Source organism: Triturus cristatus, chromosome 4_1, assembly GCF_964204655.1.
Source record: "Triturus cristatus chromosome 4_1, aTriCri1.1, whole genome shotgun sequence".
NCBI classification, from domain to species: Eukaryota; Metazoa; Chordata; class Amphibia; order Caudata; family Salamandridae; genus Triturus; species Triturus cristatus.
In genome coordinates this window covers 221,665,300-221,686,342 of record NC_140585.1, presented here as the reverse complement: position 1 = coordinate 221,686,342, position 21,043 = coordinate 221,665,300, and positions in this window count along the sequence as shown.

Below are 21,043 nucleotides of genomic sequence, written 5' to 3'. Positions count from 1 at the left end.
GTCGGAAGTCTTCGACCTGTGGTCGTAGGCATTCTGACCTACATCAAAATCAGGTACTTAATTTCTAATTCAAAATAAAAATAAACATAATTTACAAAAAATATTTACAATATTTAAAATACATTTAACATTTAATGACATACTTTAACATACCTTCTCACCCATATTCTCTTAAAACCCAACATCCCATTCCTACATTTTTAAAATTAAAATCATTTTCAAAAAAGTTATACTTTTTTGGGTAAAAATTATAAAAATTTTTTTTTTTTACAATTTTAAATTACTACCTACCCCATCACCTTTATCACCAACATTCCACTCCTAAATTACTTCAAATATTTAAACTTGTATTTAAAAATAAAATGTAATAAAATATATTTCAATTTTTTTTTAAACTTTATAAATATATTTTCACTCCTATCCACTAAAATTCCAACATCCCACTAATATTTATCCACAAATTCTATATATATTTTAATAATTCCATACATGTTTTTTAATATTATTTTCAAAAATGTTACAATTATTTTTAATTTACTCTCCACCCTTATCCCTGATAAACCCAACATACCACTCCTAAAAAATTTTATTAAACACAAAAAGTAAACAATTCTACAATTTTAATGTATTTATACATAGAAAATTGCACACAAAAAAACTATTTTTTTATTTTATTTTAGTGTTAGACCTTGGTCCGAGTGTAATGCGTGGCAGGCATATGTCCTGATGAAGACCTGCAAGTCCTTAATAAAAGTGCAAGCACCAGCAGAGCGCTGTGGCCAAACCCAGAGGAACCTAGAGCAAGAATTATCTGCAACCAAAATTAATTTGAACGCAGTATCAGTAATTTAGGCACTACAGTGATCTAAGGTAAATTCAGCCAAAAGCTTGTTGCAAATTTAAAGTTCTATCTGCAGTGGCTGAGACACAGTAGAAAACCTAATTTGCTGACATCTGTCACAAGATAAAAGATATTTTCTGGTTTGCTGGTATAAACCTTGCCACCAATATCTTTGCTCTAAGAGTGAAATGATGGCAGCGACACCGGCATGTGCAGAAGCTATACTTTCATGTGCAGCTGCAATTCAATCATGTCTTCAGTCTGTGTTGTGAATCATACAATCACCAATGCCAGGAATAGTTACAAAAGGAACATTCTGGTCGTATTGGGGCTAACTATGTCGGTCCGACGAGCGTCCGACTGACATTATAGTCGAATGGAACCTGCCTGACCATAGGCCGGCGGTTCCACCCGCTGTATTAGGATGCAGTCAGAAACATCCAATTTACAATTGTAGCTTGTGCAGTGGGAGGATACGGCCAGCTTCACAAGCTACAATTTAAAAATGGATGTTTGCAAACATCCCTGCACCTTGCGGTGCCGGCCACACAGTGTGGGTTGTTTAGGGAGGTTCCCATAGAGGAGGGCCAGGAGGAAGCTAGAAGCCCCCAAAGTCACTTTCCGCCTGCCTTTTCATGGTGGGTTGACCACCATTAAAGGGCAGGTGAAATGCTACATCGTAATCCCAAAGGGAAAGCTAAGGCTGGCTCCATCATCATTATGGGATTCACATTCCGCCCGCCACCACTACGGCCTCTGTCAGCCTGTCGGAACCGGAGCAGAATCCCCCCACAGGTTTCCCTCTGACCGCTTGTATTGTCGGAGGGAACCCATTGATATTGGAAAGCCTCTGACTAGCTCTCTGATGGCTTTCCACCCGACATCTTAATCGGACCCTTAATTGATAAGAATACTTAGAAGGAAAACCCTTCTACAAGGTGAGGCCACTTTTAGTTACATTCACAGCAACCAAAATATCATTGTCGATACGAGTCTTAGAGCGAATTTATTGCTGCTATTTTAGTTGTGGCAACTGCTTCATCCGCCGAAGAATTTCCTACGGTGTGTGCTCCCACACAGTGATGACTCAATGTGTGTATAACATGAGTGTATGGCAACCTATCCTTAAGATCTGCCACTTTAGCCCAACGCACTTGTGCATGAGTATACTTCCCTCTGAAACTCTATAATGAGTTTATTTCCAAAAATGTAAATTATCATTAAAAGATTGCACATAATATATGAATCATACACTATAAGTGTGGGGAGTTTAGGATTCGCAATTTCAAGCACAAGGAGTCACGCCTTCAATTCAGCCAACTGCGCAGTGCAGTCACCAAGAGACTGCATGCGAATAGTTTGAGGATAGAAGGCTCCATCGGAGGTAGAGTCCAGAACGATGGTGCATGCGGCAGGAAATTGCTGTTTGGAACCTAAATCCGGTTGTGCATATCCATCACTATAAATGATGGATCAATATTGGTAAAGAGGCAGAAGAGAAGAAGACAAAGGATAAACATGTTCATATTGCAAAAATTCTTGTGCTTGCAAAGAAGGGTCAAAGACGAAGTATACAACCACAGCTGTTAAGGACGTAGCTCACAGAATCCAATGAATGTGGAGGGCTTTTGAATTTGGAACGCTGGCTTTTGTGTCAGTTTCTAAGGTTGGCACATGAGAAACAACAATAATGTATTTACCTTGCGCAAGTGGGCACTCCTTCAGGATGGCCATTTGCACAGAAGTTCAAATTTTTTTAGTTGAAGCAAAACACATTTTCGCAGATGAATACAAATGCGATTTATATGGAATGGGGACTGTCTCACCTTTGTCAAAGGTGACATAAGTAAATCCAATCGACACATGTATGTAAATGGCGTGTTTCAAGCAAATCAGACTGTAACGATCTGAGTGTGGCAGTGTATTCTGATGTCCAGCTGGAAGCAAACAAATCTGAACGTATTAAGGTATAAAAAAGTTTAATGCATTGAGCATATTCAGGTATGCATGTCCTGCCAAAATTCCAAATCCCAACAGGGACTGCTATTTCCTAAGTGTACTTAGAGGCTACAACTGACCACACTTTTCCAGAAAATGGGGGCAAGACTTGTTTCCCTCATTGGTAATTTCATATCCCAAGAGAAGGACACTGAGAAAAGGAATGTAATATTTTTTTTAAATAATCCTATAACCAAGTTCTGCAAACTGCAAAATAATGTGATACACTCTTGCTAAATGGGGGTTTAGGTCATCATCTGTCGAGTAAAATCCATTGTTCTTTTGCTCACCATGCCACCCCAGTTTAGACCCATATATATGGAAATCAGTCTTGACCCTGTGCCTCATGGGAACAGTCAAGCCGTGCTCTCCATGCCACTGGAGTCAAGCTAGCCTGGATGATGAGGGGTGAAATCCCAAAACCGGTCCTATGATGCTTGTTTTCCAGTCCAGGGAGCACCTGGCCTAGCAGTTCGGGCTGGACTGTTCCCATCGGGAACAGCGTCAAGACTGATTTTCATATGGCTGGGTTTAAACTGGAATGGCATGGGGAGCAATAAAACAATGGATTTAGGCCCAGATCTCTGTACTGGGGTGAATGTTTGACATTGTTCAACATTCTGTCAATCAACTGTTGTTTTAACTTTATAAAAGTGGCATTTTCAGAATTGCAATTTAAAATACGACTCTACTATAAGTTGTTATTTTAAATTGTGATTCCATAGAAAACAAACTTGAAATGTCTATTCAAACACAATTGGGATTACACTTAAAAAAGGAAATAAGGTAATCTCAATGTTATCCTATGGGAGAGATAGGCCTTGTAGTGGTGAAAAACGAATTCCTGAGTTTTTCACTACTGGGACATGTAGGGGGCACATTTACGATATTGTCACGCAGTGCAGTGCAGGAAGTAACCTTACTTCAGTGCCCTGAGTGACAAGGAAAGGTCAGAAATGCGCTGTATTTAAGACAATAGGGCACATTCTTACCTTTTCCCCTGCACTGGCACACTTTTAGCTGTCTAACGCCAACACAGGCACCCTTGCACCATTGTTCAAGGGCACCTATGTAGCATGTAGTATTGTTTCTGTACAGGAAGGCCACCAATCTTGAGAGGCAAATTCCTGCAGAATGCAGAACACTTAGAAAGAGTAGGTAACAAGGAGAAATAAAGATATTTCTCCTTGTTACATCTCCCCTAAGGATCTTTTTAGCACATTTACTTATTGACCAGTTCTGGTAAATCTAGGAATGTGTCAAAAACCATGGGAGTTGCATGGGAACACACATGTAATGCCAATGGAATGCTTTCCCAGAGCAGAGTAAGGCAATGCCGTGATTTGCACTGCGTTGCTTTACACCAGATTTATGGAGCAACTCAGTCCCATGCAAAGTGGCCTTGCGTGGCTTCATAAATCGCATTTAAGGTTTACATAATGCATGAACGATGTTGCGTGGTGCAAATGCAACACACACCTGGTCATAAATGTGCCCAGCAAAACATAAAAGTACATGCCCTACCTTTCAAAAACATTGCATCCTGTACTCTGGATTATTCAGTGTCTAGCGTAGGGGTATAAAGAGGGAAGTTTGGCCCTGGTAAAATGTTTATTTTGCCAGGCCGAAATAGCAGTGTAAACTGCACACAGGCTCTGCAATGGCAGGCCTGAGACATAGTTAGACATAGTTAGAGGGGCTACTTAAGTGGGTGGCACAAGAAGTTCTACAGGATCACTAGTAGCATATTATTTACAGGCTCTGGGCACATGTAGTGCACTTTACTAGGGGCTTGTAGACAAATTAAACATGCCAGTTGGGGATGAGCCAATATTACAATGTTTAGGGGAGAGAGCACATTCACTTTAGCACTAGTTTGCAGTGTTAGCGTGGACTAACACTATCAAAAACAAGGTCAGAAACACAGAGGAGGTTTCAGCAGGGGATTATGATCCCAGAGAAGGACCCTTCAAGAGACAGAGGGGCATATCAACAACAACCGGCGATAATTATCGCTCAGCGCTCTTAGCGTGAGGATAATTATCGCCGGCTAGCGTGAATTTTTATCGCTGAGATAGCGTGCTATTAGCAACGCTTATCTCAATAGCGATAAAAATCTACACGCTAACAGGCTAACGTGAGATTATCGCTGGAAACCCAGCGATAATCACACGTTACCTTGTTGATAGGGACAGGCAAACTTAGCCATGATATCCTCCTTCCATAGGATATCATGGCTAAGTCTGAAAATTAGCAGACGTAAAAAAGCAGCGTTAACCGCGGTTAGCGCTGCTTTTTTTGTCTCTAACAGGGTTAGCGACATTCTTGATAATAGGAGAAATGTCACTTAGTGACATTTCTCCTATTATTTTACTCTGGAACGCCCCCTTTGCATCTCATTAGAGATGCAAGGGGAAGCGTAGAGTAAAAGGGTGCTAACATGCAAATTTGCGTGTTAGCACCCTGTTGTTGATAGGGTGCTAGTTTTATCTCTGCTTTTTTGGCTTTTAAAGCCAAAAAAGCAGAGATAAAGCCCTTGTTGATATGCCCCAGAATTCTTTTTTAGACAAGGGCGAACAGAAAACAAGAGTAAGGTTCAAACTGCAACCATGGGAGATGAGGACAAGACGCCAATTTTACAAATCGTGAAAGCAACATCTATAGTGAAATTGTCTCAGAAACAGCTGACTAAAGATGAAGAATCGGTTTTGGAGTTGGGTCTTAAGTTTGTCCCCATTAGACCAACTGATTTAACAAAACTCAAACTAGAAGCAATTGAGTTTTTTCAAAAGATTCATTTGAAAGCATTTTTCGCTGGTAAAGGTAGTGAAGTTTCTGGTCTTGCCAAAAAATCCAAGTTCATTCCTCCAACATACAATATTCCAAAAGAAATTGTGGCTTTTGAACAGGTTATACTGTCATCTCTTAATCAACTGGAGAAGAGAAAATCCTTCTTGAAGAGAAATATATAATTAAAACAGCAAAAAGCTATTTGCGAATTGAAGAAAGATGACTTAGTAGTCATCAAGCAACCCGACAAGGGCAGAGCCCTAGTCGTATGGCCCCTTGGACATGTACCTAACAGAAGGTAGAAACCAAGTCAACAACCAGGAGTGGTATCGTCAAGTGAAAGAAGATCCTACAAGATCAACACAAGAAGCGATCTCAGAGATTTTAAAAACTGGGTTTGAGGAAGGCTTTTTTGGGACCAAAGGAATTTGATTTCCTTTAAAAAAAAATCCCAAGGATCCCGGTGATCTACTTCTTGCCTAAAATCCATAAAAGGCTTAATGATCTGCCAGGAGGACCTATAGTCTCGGGTTGTGACTCCCTCCTGGAGCCAATCTCGAAGTATGTAGATATCTTTCTAAAGCCCTTTTTGACTGAAGTGCCATCATATTTTAGAGATACTACTGACTTCATCACCAAAGTGGAAGGCCATGAGTTTGACGACCAGCTACATTTGATGGTTTCTTTTGACGTAACTTCATTATACACACAGTCCTCAAGATGAGGCTCTACAAGTTATTGAAATCTACTTGGAAAGCAGGCTAAGGCCCCATAGAGTCACTACTGCTTTTACTTTAAAACTTGCTGAAGTAGCAGTCAAAAGGAACTACTTCAAGTTTGAAGATACGTTCTATATTCGGATAAAAATAAAAACTGCGCTGGGTTGTCCCTTCGCTCCTGAAATGGCGGTCCTCTTCATGGCGAAATGGTGAAGAGAGATTCATCTTCAATAAGAACCCTTTCCAAAGTAACATCATACAGTGGCTCCAGTACATAGACAATATCTGGTGCCTTTGGAAAGGCACCGAAGAGGACTTGGAGATGTTTCACGGCTGGCTAAACACCCGACATGAGTACATCAAGTTCAGCCTCAACAAGAGCAAAACAAGTCGGATTTTTCTGGATGTAGAAGTGCTTCCTTATGAGAACAAAGTTACAACCTCACTATATCATAAATCTACTGATAAGAATACGATTCTGCACCATAGGAGTGCACATCCCAGACGTTTGAAGGACAACCTTCCTAATGGCCAACTGCTGCGGATTCGAAGGAATTGCTCCAGAAAAAAAGACTGCATGCTGCAATGTTTTGTGAACAAATGATCAATCGGGGATATCCTAAGAAAATGCTAAAGCATGCCACGAAAAGAGCATGGTGTACACCCTGCGAAGTCCTTCTACAAAATAAAGTCAAACCACCTCTAGAAAGATTGGTCCGTGTATCTACCTTTGGCCCCAACACGAACAAATTTCGGCAAATCATTTTAAAGAACTGGCATCTGTTATAAAACTTGGAATGCCCTTTCCAGAAGCCACTTTTTGCCATGAAAAAGAACACAAGTATCGGTCAACAAATTGTAAGGGCTGATATATTTCCCTCTTGTCAGAAGGGTGGTCAACGGGCCCAGTGGAAATTAAAACCTGTGGAATGCCACCACAAGTGTGGGAACTGTTCCATTTGCGACTCTACAATTGAAGGCACAGGATTTTTACATAATACCATCAAAAGGAGACACACAGAATTTACAAACTGCAAAACAAAATTTTTTATATATGCAGTCCGGTGTCCATGTTCAAAGATCTACATTGGCAAAACCAATCAACAAATAAGCCAATGAATCATTCAGCACTTGTCTAGAATTAAAAAGAAAGTATTGACTGCCCCTATGGTTGAGCACTACATGGCAAATTCACACAGTGAAAAAGACTTATGTACGTTTATGACATTTTGCAATTCACAAATCAATTTTACGAGCGATATTTTTACGACTCTATATCTTTTTATGTGTGGAGTCTCTGCCCCGAGTGCAGAGACGCATCAGTCATACAGATACTACTCGTAAAATACCTTTGCGAATTGCAAAAAATTCATTTTACCTTTGTGAATCAGGACCACAGTATCTCTGTGATATTAGAACAGCATTTTAATCACACACTAGCTTTGTGGAGACTTGAACATGATCATCAACCACCATCTTTGTGGTGACTTGAACATGATTACCTTCACATAAAATCATTATGAGGTCTTGAACTTTCCAGTAATCGCTTCATTTCTTTGGGGACTTAAACATCATTATCTACACACACTATACTTGTGAAGTGTTGAACATCATCTTTATACTCTATCTTTGTGGGAACTTGATCATCATTACCTTCTCACACCATCTCTGTGAGGTCTTTATTGCACCTAAAAACACACACAATCTTGGGAAAACATGAACATCCCTATAATCACGCACTATGTATATGCAGATTGGAACATGTCTACAATCATATACTATCCCTGTTTAAATGTGAACATCATTACCTTCACACACTATCTGTGTGGGGGACTTAAAGATTATATTTAAACACTACAATTGTAGGGACTTAGGGCCTGATCTAGATTTCGGTAGATGGGTTACTCTGTCAAAACAGTGACAAGTATCCCGTTCACCAAAATATAAATCCCATAATATCCTATGGGATTTATATTTTGGCAGGTGGGATATTTGTCACTGTTGTTGACAGAGTAACTCTTCTGCCGAAATCTAGATCAGGCCCTTGAACATTATTTTCTTTCCACACTATCTTTGTGGGCACTTGAACAGCCTGATAAACACACACTATCTTTGTGGCAGCTCAGTCATAAAGATACTACTCGTAAAATACCTTTGCGAATTGCAAAAAATTCATTTTACCTTTGTGAATCAGGACCACAGTATCTCTGTGATATTAGAACAGCATTTTAATCACACACTAGCTTTGTGGAGACTTGAACATGATCATCAACCACCATCTTTGTGGTGACTTGAACATGATTACCTTCACATAAAATCATTATGAGGTCTTGAACTTTCCAGTAATCGCTTCATTTCTTTGGGGACTTAAACATCATTATCTACACACATTATACTTGTGAAGTGTTGAACATCATCTTTATACTCTATCTTTGTGAGAACTTGATCATCATTACCTTCTCACACCATCTCTGTGAGGTCTTTATTGCACCTAAAACCACACACAATCTTGGGAAAACATGAACATCCCTATAATCACGCACTATGTATATGCAGATTGGAACATGTCTACAATCATATACTCTCCCTGTTTAAATGTGAACATCATTACCTTCACACACTATCTGTGTGGGGGACTTAAAGATTATATTTAAACACTACAATTGTAGGGACTTAGGGCCTGATCTAGATTTCGGTAGATGGGTTACTCTGTCAAAACAGTGACAAGTATCCCGTCCACCAAAATATAAATCCCATAATATCCTATGGGATTTATATTTTGGCAGGTGGGATATTTGTCACTGTTGTTGACAGAGTAACTCTTCTGCCGAAATCTAGATCAGGCCCTTGAACATTATTATCTTTCCACACTATCTTTGTGGGGACTTGAACAGCCTGATAAACACACACTATCTTTGTGGCAGCTTGAACGTCTCAGTAACCACACACTATCACTGCGGGGACTTGAGCATCCCTGCAACCACACAATATCTTTGTGGGGACTTGAAAATCCTAATAAACACACACTATCTTTGTGGCAGCTTAAATATTCCAGTAACCACACATTATCACTGTGGGGACTTGAGCATCCCTGTAACCACACACTATCTGTGCGGGGACTTGAACATCCTAATAAACACACACTATCTTTGTGGCAGCTTGAACATCTCAATTTACACTATCACTGTGGGGACTTGAGCATCCCTGTAACTACACACTATCTTTGTGAGGACTTGAAAATCCTAATAAACATACACTCTATTTGTGGCAGTTTAAACATCCCAGTAACCACACACTATCACTGTTGGGACTTGAGCATCCCTGTAACCACACACTATCTTTCAGGGGACTTGAACATGTTAATAGTCACACAATTTTTATGGGGAGATTTGAACATCATATTCACACCCTATCTTTGTGGGGACTTGAACAAGATTAATTTCCCACACAATCTGTTTGAGTTCTAGAACAGTCCTATAATCATGCACTATCTGTGTGGCGACCTGAACATCATTTACTTCACACGCAATCTTTTTGAAACAAGAACATCACTATAATAACGCTATGTATGTGCAGGGTTAAACATGCCTGTAATCCCTGGTTGGATGTGAACAATCCTACCTTTACATGCTATATGTGTAAGAACATGAAGATTATTTAAACACTGTCACTGTTGGGACTTGAACACTACTATAGTTGCATACTATCTCTGGGGGTACTTGAACATCATAATAAACGCACAGCTTGAACACCCTAATAACCACATGCTGTCTCAGTTGCGACTCGAACTGATCACTATCCACACACTATCTGTGGGGAGATTTGACTATTATATTCACACACTGTCTTTGTGGGGACTTGAATATGATTAACTTCACACATATTCTGTGGAAGGTCTTGAACATTCCCATAATCACACCGGGCCTGATTCACAAAGGTAAACTTAAACATTTGTGTAAGTTTATGACATTTTGCAATTCACAAAGCAATTTTATGAGCGTTATTTGTAAGACTCCCTACCTTTTTATATGTGGAGTCTCTGCCCCTAGTTCAGAGACTCCCCAGTCATAAAGATACTACTCGTAAAATTCCATGGGAAATTCGAAAAATCGTAAACAAGTGTAAGTTTACCTTTGTGAATCAGGACCACAGTATCTTTCTGATACTAAAACAGCATTACAGACACACACTCTTTATGGCGACTTGTACATTATCATCAACCACTATCGGAAAGGCACTATTCTACTGCAGCTTTGAAAGCTGATCATGCTGTAAAAGAATTGTGTAACCACAGTCCAGTCGCACCCTACATGAGATTACACCTGTTCTGACCATTGCAGTTGCTTTCAGAACCACAGACACATTACATCATTTTAAATTTGCCAGACCATATTTGGCTATGGAAACCCTTATTGCAACTTAGATTTGCAAACCATCTCTTTTTTTATTTTTAACAGTACCATATTATGTGATCTCTCTGTAAACACAAAAATCACTGAACTCTGTAGTGCCTGCCCCGCCTGTAACAGGCAACACTGCTGGAAAAATGGTGCCTTGGGCTGACGCTGTTCTAGTTGTTTGTTAGCTGGGATGTGGTGTTATAAGTATACAATTTCAGTGATGGAATCATCCACGCCTTCCCTTTACAACAATAATATAACTCTGCACCTATATACTTATTTCTTCAAAATTACCATTTTACTTGAAGCTGTTTATTTAATGTTAATTGGCGAGAAAGCAACGTCTGATGCGAACCTGTTAACTACCTCGACTGCACAGTGCGAGGACCACATAAATGCAAGAAGCCACACAGTGCCTTGAAGTCCACCTTTTAATGTCATTAGTAGAATAGAAGCAGTGATTAATCCAGTGGACTACAGAGTGGGCAGCAATCTGCACACTGAAGCCCAACAAGAGCCCAGAGTACAGAGAGTGATTTCACTTACTCACTACTTCCTGTCCTATGTTTTCCATCATACTCCAAGTGCACGCACACAGGGACATCTTAAGGATTTCGGAGGCCCTGGGCAAAATATAATTTGGGGGCCCCTGTTAGGAACAGCTTTGGGATCATGATCTAATTTCAGCTCTTTTCTGCTCTCTTTGACCAGGTCACTCAAAGTGCACAGGCTCACTGGTACATATTCCATGTGCGTTTTCATTTGATACTCAAGGATGGTGACCTGTTTTCAATATTAGAATGTACAGCGCCAGCTCACTAATATTATTGCAAATAGTCTTTGTAACTCCCACCTATTTCTCGTTTGTGAGGCCCTGCTTTGATCTAAAAGATGTTTTTATGAATGTAGCTATTGTTGAGAAACAAACATTTCCCTGAAATATGACTGCAATAACACACATTGCCCACATTCAAATGAAATTAAAGGAAAACAGTGTTTAAAACAATCTGTTTAAAATTTACCAAGGTCATCATGGCAACACTGCAGAACAAAGGTGGCTATATCAAGGAGGGGGGAACCCCCTGAAAGGCTGGGGACCTGGGCCAGGGCCCACTTTGCCTATGCCTTATGCCTTAAAAAGTCTCTGCACGTATGCACACACTCTTTCTATTGGCATTTTAATTTGAGCAGGAAATGGCCCCGTCTGGCTCTCTGACAGAAAAGGAAAGAGGAGAAAGGGTTTTGCACAGTAAGCTGTGGGGAACAAACGCTGCTGACAGCTGCTCTGCTCAGGGCTGCTCAGACAGTACAGTGCTCCAGTCAGTCAAGCAGCCCGGAGACCTCAGTGCTTTGACCGGGGACAGATTAGGCAGATGTTCCCAGAAGTAGACGTTACGGTGAGTGAGCTAACCGTGGAATGGTTTGTTGGACTGAGCTTTACTTTTAATGACAGCACTCACCGTGACAAGTTGATCTGATTCAGAGCCTTGTCTGGAGTCACACGATGTCTTCCTGGAGGCTCGACAGAACTTTCTTAAAAACCTCCTGCCTGGTGCAAGTCAGGCATGCCAGCCTCCTAAACTACGTCATCACCAGCAATGAGGCTGACTCACACTACCCAAAGTGGACCAGAGGGACACTAAGCAGTGCAACAAGGAGAAGCAAAGCTCCTGCCCGTCGCCTTAATTACTCAAATACGATGTTGTATTTTTAATGTGGTGACATGGGGCTGTGACGGGGCAAATGATACCTAGAGCAACCCCGCTGCCTGAAAGGTAGCTTGATCAATGCAGCCCTCAGGCTGCAGTGTCACCATCATTTTGTTTTAGAGTTGTAGCTGCCATGGCCATCGAATTTGCCAATATACTCAGTACAGTCTATGCAGCATCATTCTCAGACAGCAGAAAGTGTTCACTCTGCCAGATGCGCACTCGCGCCGCTACTAATGCAGCACCTCTCATGGTAAGGCTCGCACAGCGCTGTTGGTGTCAGCGTGGCGCTATAAATGCATGACTAACCTATTTTAGTGTGGTGATGTGGACACCACATTAAATGCAGAAGTCTACCGCCTGATGCATGGTACTTGGCAGAACAGACATGCTATCCCTGTTTGAACGTGAACATCATTACTTTCACACACTTTCTGAGCTGGCTGTGGTGAGACGGACGGAGTTCTTGTGTACGATGCTGAGTCCTCCTCCCAGGTGGTTGAGGCAGTCCTTCCTCTGGATTTTGTATTTGTTGGGGATGGCGGTTGCGATGTTTGGGGCGAAGGTGGCATTGGTCAAGGTTTCTGTGAGGAAGGTGACGTCTGGTGACAGGGTGTCGAGGAGGTCCCAGATTTCTACTGCTTGTCTGTGCAGGGAGCATACATTGAGGAGGATGCAGCTCAGGGTTTTGTGTGCGATGGTTACCGCTAGGTGGGCGGTAGCTGTCGGGGCCTGGAGATGGTTCAAGGTGTGGCGGCAGTGTCGGCAGGAGAACTGGCCATGGGTGGTGTTCAACGTTAACAGCTGGCAGTTGTTTCTTTCAGGGTTTAGTGCATGGAGGGCAGCTGAGTCATAGCGGTGGGAGGTCGAGAACCACGGTAGGACCGTAAATATGCAAGTTCAAAGATTTCAGTGGCAATATAGCATCAAAAAGCACAAAGATAACTGTGATTTTTTGATCAAGTTGGACCTATATTGGAGGCCTAGGTCAGAGCTCCCAATTTTCCCAGTTTTGAACTAGTGTAGCTCACTCAGGTAAGATTATTTCCTTTGCAATCTTGGAGTTGCGTTTGGTAATCATGTTAATACCATTAGGCAAAAGCAGTGGCAGATAAGGACAGAAATGGAGGCCCTGCAACACTGCACTCCACATTAAGTAGAATCGCCCGCATCCAGATATAACTTGGCTGTGATATCTGGATTGGATCTACATTACATTTCAAACCGGGGCTCATGTTAAAGAGGGCGATGACACAGATCTGGTCCCTGAAGTAATCCATATAAGTGAGAAGGGGGGGGGGGAATGGAATTGCTCTGGCATCGGCAGATGTGAGCATGCCCTCCAGAATGCAGGTATTGGCATGGGGGCTCAGGGTTGCTTGTGTTTCGGCTGCACTTTTCCCACTGGAACAGAGTCAAGACTGATTAGCATATGTCTGGGTCCCAAATGAGGTGGCATGATATGGGCAAAAGAACAATGGACTTAGTATGTTAGCAGAGTAGCTAAGGGTTATCCGTTTCATCAGTATGGTGACTTCTGTATTTTATATATGTTTTATGAGTGTGGTCATCTGTTAACAGAAAGATAGAGGCTGGATGTGAAGTAATGGGCCATGTGTTTGAAATGGGACATTTACTGAATTTGAGTAGGTGTGTAAAGGATTCAGAGTTCAGAAAGGTAACTTTGTATGTTTTCCAGTCTCATTACAACAGCATGGCTCATATGGACGGTGTTCCTAGCTCAGCTTCCGACTCCAAGAATTCTTGAAGAACAGGTGCCTCTTATTCAGGGAGGCTATGCAATATCCATGTTGTACAAAACATTACAAAAAGACGGGCCTAAACACAGATTACTGATAAAAAACAGACGGGATATTGAATGAATGAACAATTTACAAAAGGAGAGCGGCATTGGATGTGTCAATGTGTTCGTACTGTATATGGAAATACCAGATTCAAATTTACATAGTTTACAGTCTTACATAGAATGTGCCTCACACCTGAAGTGTTGCACATAATTTATCCCTGCTGGACAGACACTTACCACAGGTGCAGGGACAGAACTGTGAGATTTATGCACACAACATTAAATTGTTGGATTATTGCTATATGTTGGATTATTGTAGTTGAAAATCTGGACAGATGGGTTAGACCTAATGTAAGGTGTACTGTTAAGCGTTGCTTATTGGGAATCTATGCAGTGTCCCGGTAAGGCAAAATACAGCATAGGTTTGCAGTTCTATGTTTATTAGCGAGAGGGAGTAATGATAAAAGCTGCTGTTATCAACACATGACATTACCTCCATATTAGGTGAGCTATTTCACAGTAAAGATGGGCAATAACAGCTGGTAACCTTCTTTAAAACAAACTTTATTGGGTTTTGGAAATCAATACAGTACATTTGGTTACTTCATCAATGGACAGTGTTCAATCGTACAGTACTTGTACCTTATACTCAGTGGCGGCTCCTCTAGGGAGTGCTGCGGGGCGGTGAGGAGGGGCCGGGTGGATGGAAGTAAACTCCGGCATCCGGCCGAACGGAGTTAAGTAAATAAATTAATACAACAATTTACATTGCGTGCGCTGCATCGCCGAGTTGGCTTTGCAGCGCGCACAATGTAAATTGTTTTATTTATGTACTTAACACCGTTCGGCCGTATGCCGGAGTTTACTACCCCCCACCATGCCCCTCCCCCACCCGCCCCCCCGCCCTGCAGCACTCCCTCGAGGAGCCGCCACTGCTTATACTGCATCTATGTGTAGTTTAACAGAGGGAATCATAATCATTGAGAAATGTAGCATTTGATAATATTGTCTGTCTTAAAACCCCATAAATTGGTGAACTTCTAAACTCCATCCCCCCTTCCCACCTACTGACTACAATCATGAATTAGATCAGAAAAGAGAGCTTGAGCTGCTTTGAAAACTAATTTTTCGATAATACAACAAGCATAGTTATACATGTCATAAGATCTTGGGGAACCGGGTCATGTGTTAGAGTTATCATGGCTGACCTATTTCGGTACACCTGCAAACAGTGCACAGACACTACCAATGTCAGCAAAAGGCTATACCCCTCATGTGGTAACAGTGTTGTAACCTTGCAGGAAGTTACAAGTTGCGGCAATCAAACAATAGACAAGTCCAGGGCTTTAAAGGACTCTAGTACCCAATCCCAGTCCATGGCTGCTGGCCTCTTCCGTAACCCACAGTGCTCTTCCCTGTGGAGCGCTCCACTCTCCCCCATCTCTCCATACCCCCTCTACCACAAGACAGCATAGTGGGGATGCCTCTTTGTTATTAGACAATTTGCGAGGAGAAGAGTCAGATCTGCAAATCTCGCTTTTACCTCATAACCTTTTGGATGTGGGTATAGACCCAGAAGACAGCTCTCAGTTGTTCACCAGTTATTACATCCTACTATTTGCCCCAGTTATTGTGCTGATATGTGCCCAATAGGATGAAAGGGTTGGGCCAGTCAGTCAGTCAGTCAGTCATAAAGTCTTTATTCGGTTTAAGTGCAAACCATAAAAGCATACTACAATAAATACATATTAAAAAGACAAAGTTCATTTTGGTAGATTACCATACCTAAAAAAAAACACATTGACACAGAATAATTTAACAGGGCAACGTGTCCAATTAAAAACATTAAAAGGGTACAGTTCATTTCTTCAAGGAGCGAATTACCACAGTTAAAAAATTCGCAATATTAAAAGTTTCCCATACATTGTTTAACAACTGAAGATACAAGAAAGCAGGTCTCACTTGAACAAAGCATTTGTCTCTTAATATAGGGATTAAAAAACGTTTCCTAATATCAATAAAGTGCTCACAAAAAAAGAAAAAGTGTATCATATCCTGGGGGGAAAAATTATCACAAGAACAAGGGCCAAGGTCCAACGCCCTTTTCCAACCTTTCTTAGCTCCAATCAGTAGATGTAATTGATTCAATCTAAATCTGGTTAAAAGAAAACGGTGATTTGCATTTGTAACAAATCCAAGATAAGGTTCCATGGAGGATGTTGTTTTACAGAGCTGGTGGGCCCTAACGGTGCCCTTAACCAGCTCCTTCTCTTCCCTTACCGAGGTAGATATGTACATATGAGTTTCTTTACACCATTTGATGTCACCTTTTACCAGGGTCTCAGGAGAATGGAACAATTCTGGTCTACCAAGCTTAATAGCCAGGTTCCGAATATATTTCAACCAGGGTATATGTAGCCCATGATCAAGCGACATACAGTCTCTCAAAATTATGTGATTCAGGTGTAAATCCGGGTTAAGCCAAATGCTGATCCATTTCAGCATCGGGCCAGGGCAATACTGTCTTCTAGAAAACCGATACCAAGTTCCTGATGAACAATATAGTTAGCAGTTGAGATCGGGACTGAGAGGAGGTTTTTTAAAAATCTATCCTCAACAATCTGAATGCTTTTGGCATTATTAATGCCCCAAATCTCAGCTCCGTACAAAGCTATGGAGAGACACTTAGCTTTATAAACCTGGATAAGGGCCTTCATTGGTCTGGCACCTAGTTTTCTGGCGAAGCCCAGAACACCCACAGTTGCTCTTGAAAACACAATCTTTTTTGCCGTAATTTGGGTTACCCAAGAATCTCGATCATCAAAAAGAACACCCAAATAAGGAAAAGAAGAAACCCTGGATAATTGATGACCCCCACATAAAAAGGTTTTAGATTTAGCGGATTTAGGGCCGATAACCATGACATGTGATTTAACAAAGTTAACAGATAAGTCCAAAGCCTTCATAAAATCAGCAAATGAATTAAGCAGTAACTGAAGGCCCACTCCCGTTCTAGCAATTAGGGCGGCGTCGTCAGCATATAAAAGAGCAGGAATTAAACATTTCCCTGCACGGGGGATATCATTACATGAGGCGATTAGGGTATTGTATAATTCATTTATATATAGTGTGAAAAGGAGAGGTGCCAAAATGCACCCCTGCCTAACCCCATATGATATGGGTATATCTTTTGTGCAATTACCCCTTTGATCGTAACGAACTGTTGCTATTAACTCTCTATGTAGATCCGCTAAGTAGTGGACGATGTCTTTGTCTACACCAAGTGCTAGGAGCAGGGGCCACAGTTTTGATCTATTTACACGGTTGAAGGCCGATGACAAATCCATGAAGGCAACCAACAAGGTTCTCTTCTTGGCCACCGTGTATTTACCAATTAATAGTTGTAGATTTAAACATTGGTCTGTGGTACCCATCCCTTTTCTAAATCCATACTGGACCTTAGAGAGTTTTCCTGATTCCTCTAACCAACCATTTAGTTGGGCGAGGACCACCCTCCCCAGAACTTTCACAGAAGAATCTATGAGGGAGATTGGACGGTAGCAGCTCGGGTCGCCTCTATCCCCCTTTTTAAAAATAGGAATGATGACAGATTTTGCCCACGTCGATGGAAGGCCCAGTTGACAAGCATTTGTGAAAACATTAAATAGGATTTTGGACCAGAGTTTTATATCTGATTTAAAAAGATCAGCCGGGACTCCATCAGGTCCCGGCGCCTTATTACTTGTCATTTGCAAGATTGCATTTGTGACCTCTAGTTCTGTGAAAGACAAGGTATAACTCTCAGGGTTAAATGAGGTCCCCACCCTCGGACCATCTCCATCATACACCTGTTTAAAATGGGTATACCATTTGTCCTCTTTGATACCGCATTCAAGCTCATTATTACTTTTACCTTTAAAAAAAGGCTTGTTTACGATAAACCAAAATTTAGCACTGTTTTTGATAACATCAATGGACAGGAGTTCATTCCATGCCTCATCCCTAATTTCATTTTTACGTTTATTCTGAGCCATTTTATAGGCCTTCCTACAAATGACAATTTCTGCTCTATATAGTGGGACCGCTTTCAGAGCTGTCATTAGCTTCCGTTGGGCGGATGAGCAGCTGTGATCAAACCATTTCTCCCCAATTATGGGTTTAACCTTACATACTTTTTTAAGATCACTATTAACCTGACAGCAAATTTTACCATAAGCTGTCAGAACTGCATCACTACAGATCCCGTCTTGTAAACACAAATGTATTTCATCCCCAACCGTTCTCCAAGAGCTTTCAATAAAGTCCTTTGGGACCAGCTGACACCATTTCAGGCGGCGTGTTTGGTCAGTTGGCCTTATTTCCAGTGTTCTGACAGTAGGATTATCAGATTCTCTTTTTTTAAGATCATCAGTGAGAATTAACTGGACAGGGTTATGATCACTATAAACAGACCATTTTACCTTGTATTGACTTACATTATCGGCTAAATTAGATGTGACAAAAATGTAGTCAATGGTGGAACCTAAACCACTTCCTTTGTAGGTCGGGATGTCATTAATGTAATTGACGGGAAGGACCATAGAACTCCCAACAAGGAGCTCATCTAGAAACATCCCCTGTGGCGTGTGATCAAAATGTATATTTCCTTGGTTAGGTGGACCTAAACTGTCCCATATAAAACAATTGTTAAAACAACAATGAACATTAAAATCACCAAGCACAATAACCGAATAAGGATTTTTGCAAGATTCATTATACATTTGCAGAAAATCATATAGACTGAGTAAGTGTTCATTTGGTGTGCTCTTAATAAATGAATTATAAAAATTTACGATGAGCCAAATCCCATTAGAGTTGGATTGGATTTCTACTGCTAGACAATAAGGCGAGCCTGTCTCCACTTTACTGTATTTACCCTCAATAGTCAATGAGATAAGGGTTAGAAGTCCGCCTTTAGCCCTCCCCCTACAAGAGGCCACCGCTGGTGACCAAAAAGCAGAAAACCCATCCAGCAAAAAGGTATTTTCAGTGTCCCAAGTTTCTTGTAAACCAATAATTTCGTGGCCTAATAAACAGTCCCTCCATGTGGGATCATGAGCTTTGCTGTTTAGGCCAGCTATATTCCAGCTAAGGACACTTGTACCTGAGGGCATTCGAGGGGCAACGACAATATCATCCACTCTTTCATCAATGACATTCCCCATCGCAATCATAGCATTTTGGGTGCCCGCTATACTTGTACCTGGCACAGAACCACTAGAAGCCATGTCCTCTTCCCCTGTAGAGGATAAACTTTCCCTAATAAGTCTAGAGGTAGCCCCAACATGGTGCAGTCAGTCATTAGAATCTAAGTTACTCAAAGCCTGAAAACGATTGGAAATAACAAGACCTTGAGGAAACTGACCTTCTGGATAACGTACTCTGCCCTCCAACGGGGCACTACGGGGTACAATTATCTGTTGTTTGTAGAAATAACCCAGTGAGTGAAGGGTAATACCCTCATCTGTGTCAGGGAGCAAAGTAGCTTTTGATAAGATGTTATTCACTATGAAGGGATTTCTAAAATTTATTACAACACAGTCCCCCTTTATGGTCTTACAAGAGCGTCCAACCCAGGAAACTCTTCTCGTTGTTAATATCAGGTGGGCTAGATGTACTGGAAAACCATAATGCTTATTTAACCACGAGACTGATTTATTTTTAAGGGATTCGTGGGTTTCTGGGTTAATTTTCTGGGCAACATCCTTCAAGGGGGGTACGTTTGTTAACACTACAACAAATGGGGCACAGTCAGGGGGTAAATCTGGTTTTGCTCCTCCTGAATGTGTGCTTGCCGTTGCATTATTACTACTTGAACAACTTTCGGGAGGTAAAATGTTGTTCACATTTGTCGTAGGTTCGACAACCAGTGGATCTGCACAGTTTGAAGTATCCTTTGGGAACTTAGAGGTATCGGCAGATACAGATAGACCCTCAGCTACTCTGCACATATTCCCAGAGGAATTATTGTTACGTGCCAAAAGATTACGTAAGCCTTCGATCTCAGCAGATAGTTCGTCAATCTTGGTTACTAAGGGTTCAACAATTTTCAAGATTTTGGACTCTAAAAGACCTACCAAGGAATCAAATTGATGAGAATCGTTCTTGGCCATAGGGTTATTAGGAATGGCTAAGTCCTTGGTAACTCGATTTAATGAAGCAGGACCCGTCTTTTTGTGAGTACTTCGTGCGCAACCCTGTTTCAATTGAGTGCGTTTACGAGATCTTAGCACTCTCTGAGTTGACAGGTCCGGAGAGTCTTCTACGGTCTCATTAACATCAGTTACTAAATCCCTATTAACTTCAGGCGATTCTTGTTCAATAGGAAGTTGATCACCCAAGGTTACCAAATCATTATTCTCATTTAAACAGTTCATAGCATGAGATGGGGGAGAGGATATGGTGACTGTGTTATTTAACAGAGGGCTAGTAGTCGTTGAGTTTGAACCCTGTCCTAAGGATTTACGCCTATCGCTGTTAATTTTGGTGACTACTTTGACTAAGTAATTATCTAACGTTGACGTAGTCGAGGATTTACTGCTTGCTAAAGCTTTGGCCATATTTGGCAAACCCCTGGGAAAACCTTAAAACTTGAATTAAACTATCGCACAATGTGGCAACACCAACACATATGATGATACCTAATGGCCAAAAATGAACAAGTTAAAACCAATACAACACGAACGATATACCATGAGAAGGGCAGATCACCCCCACCGTGTGATTACTTATATAGTCTT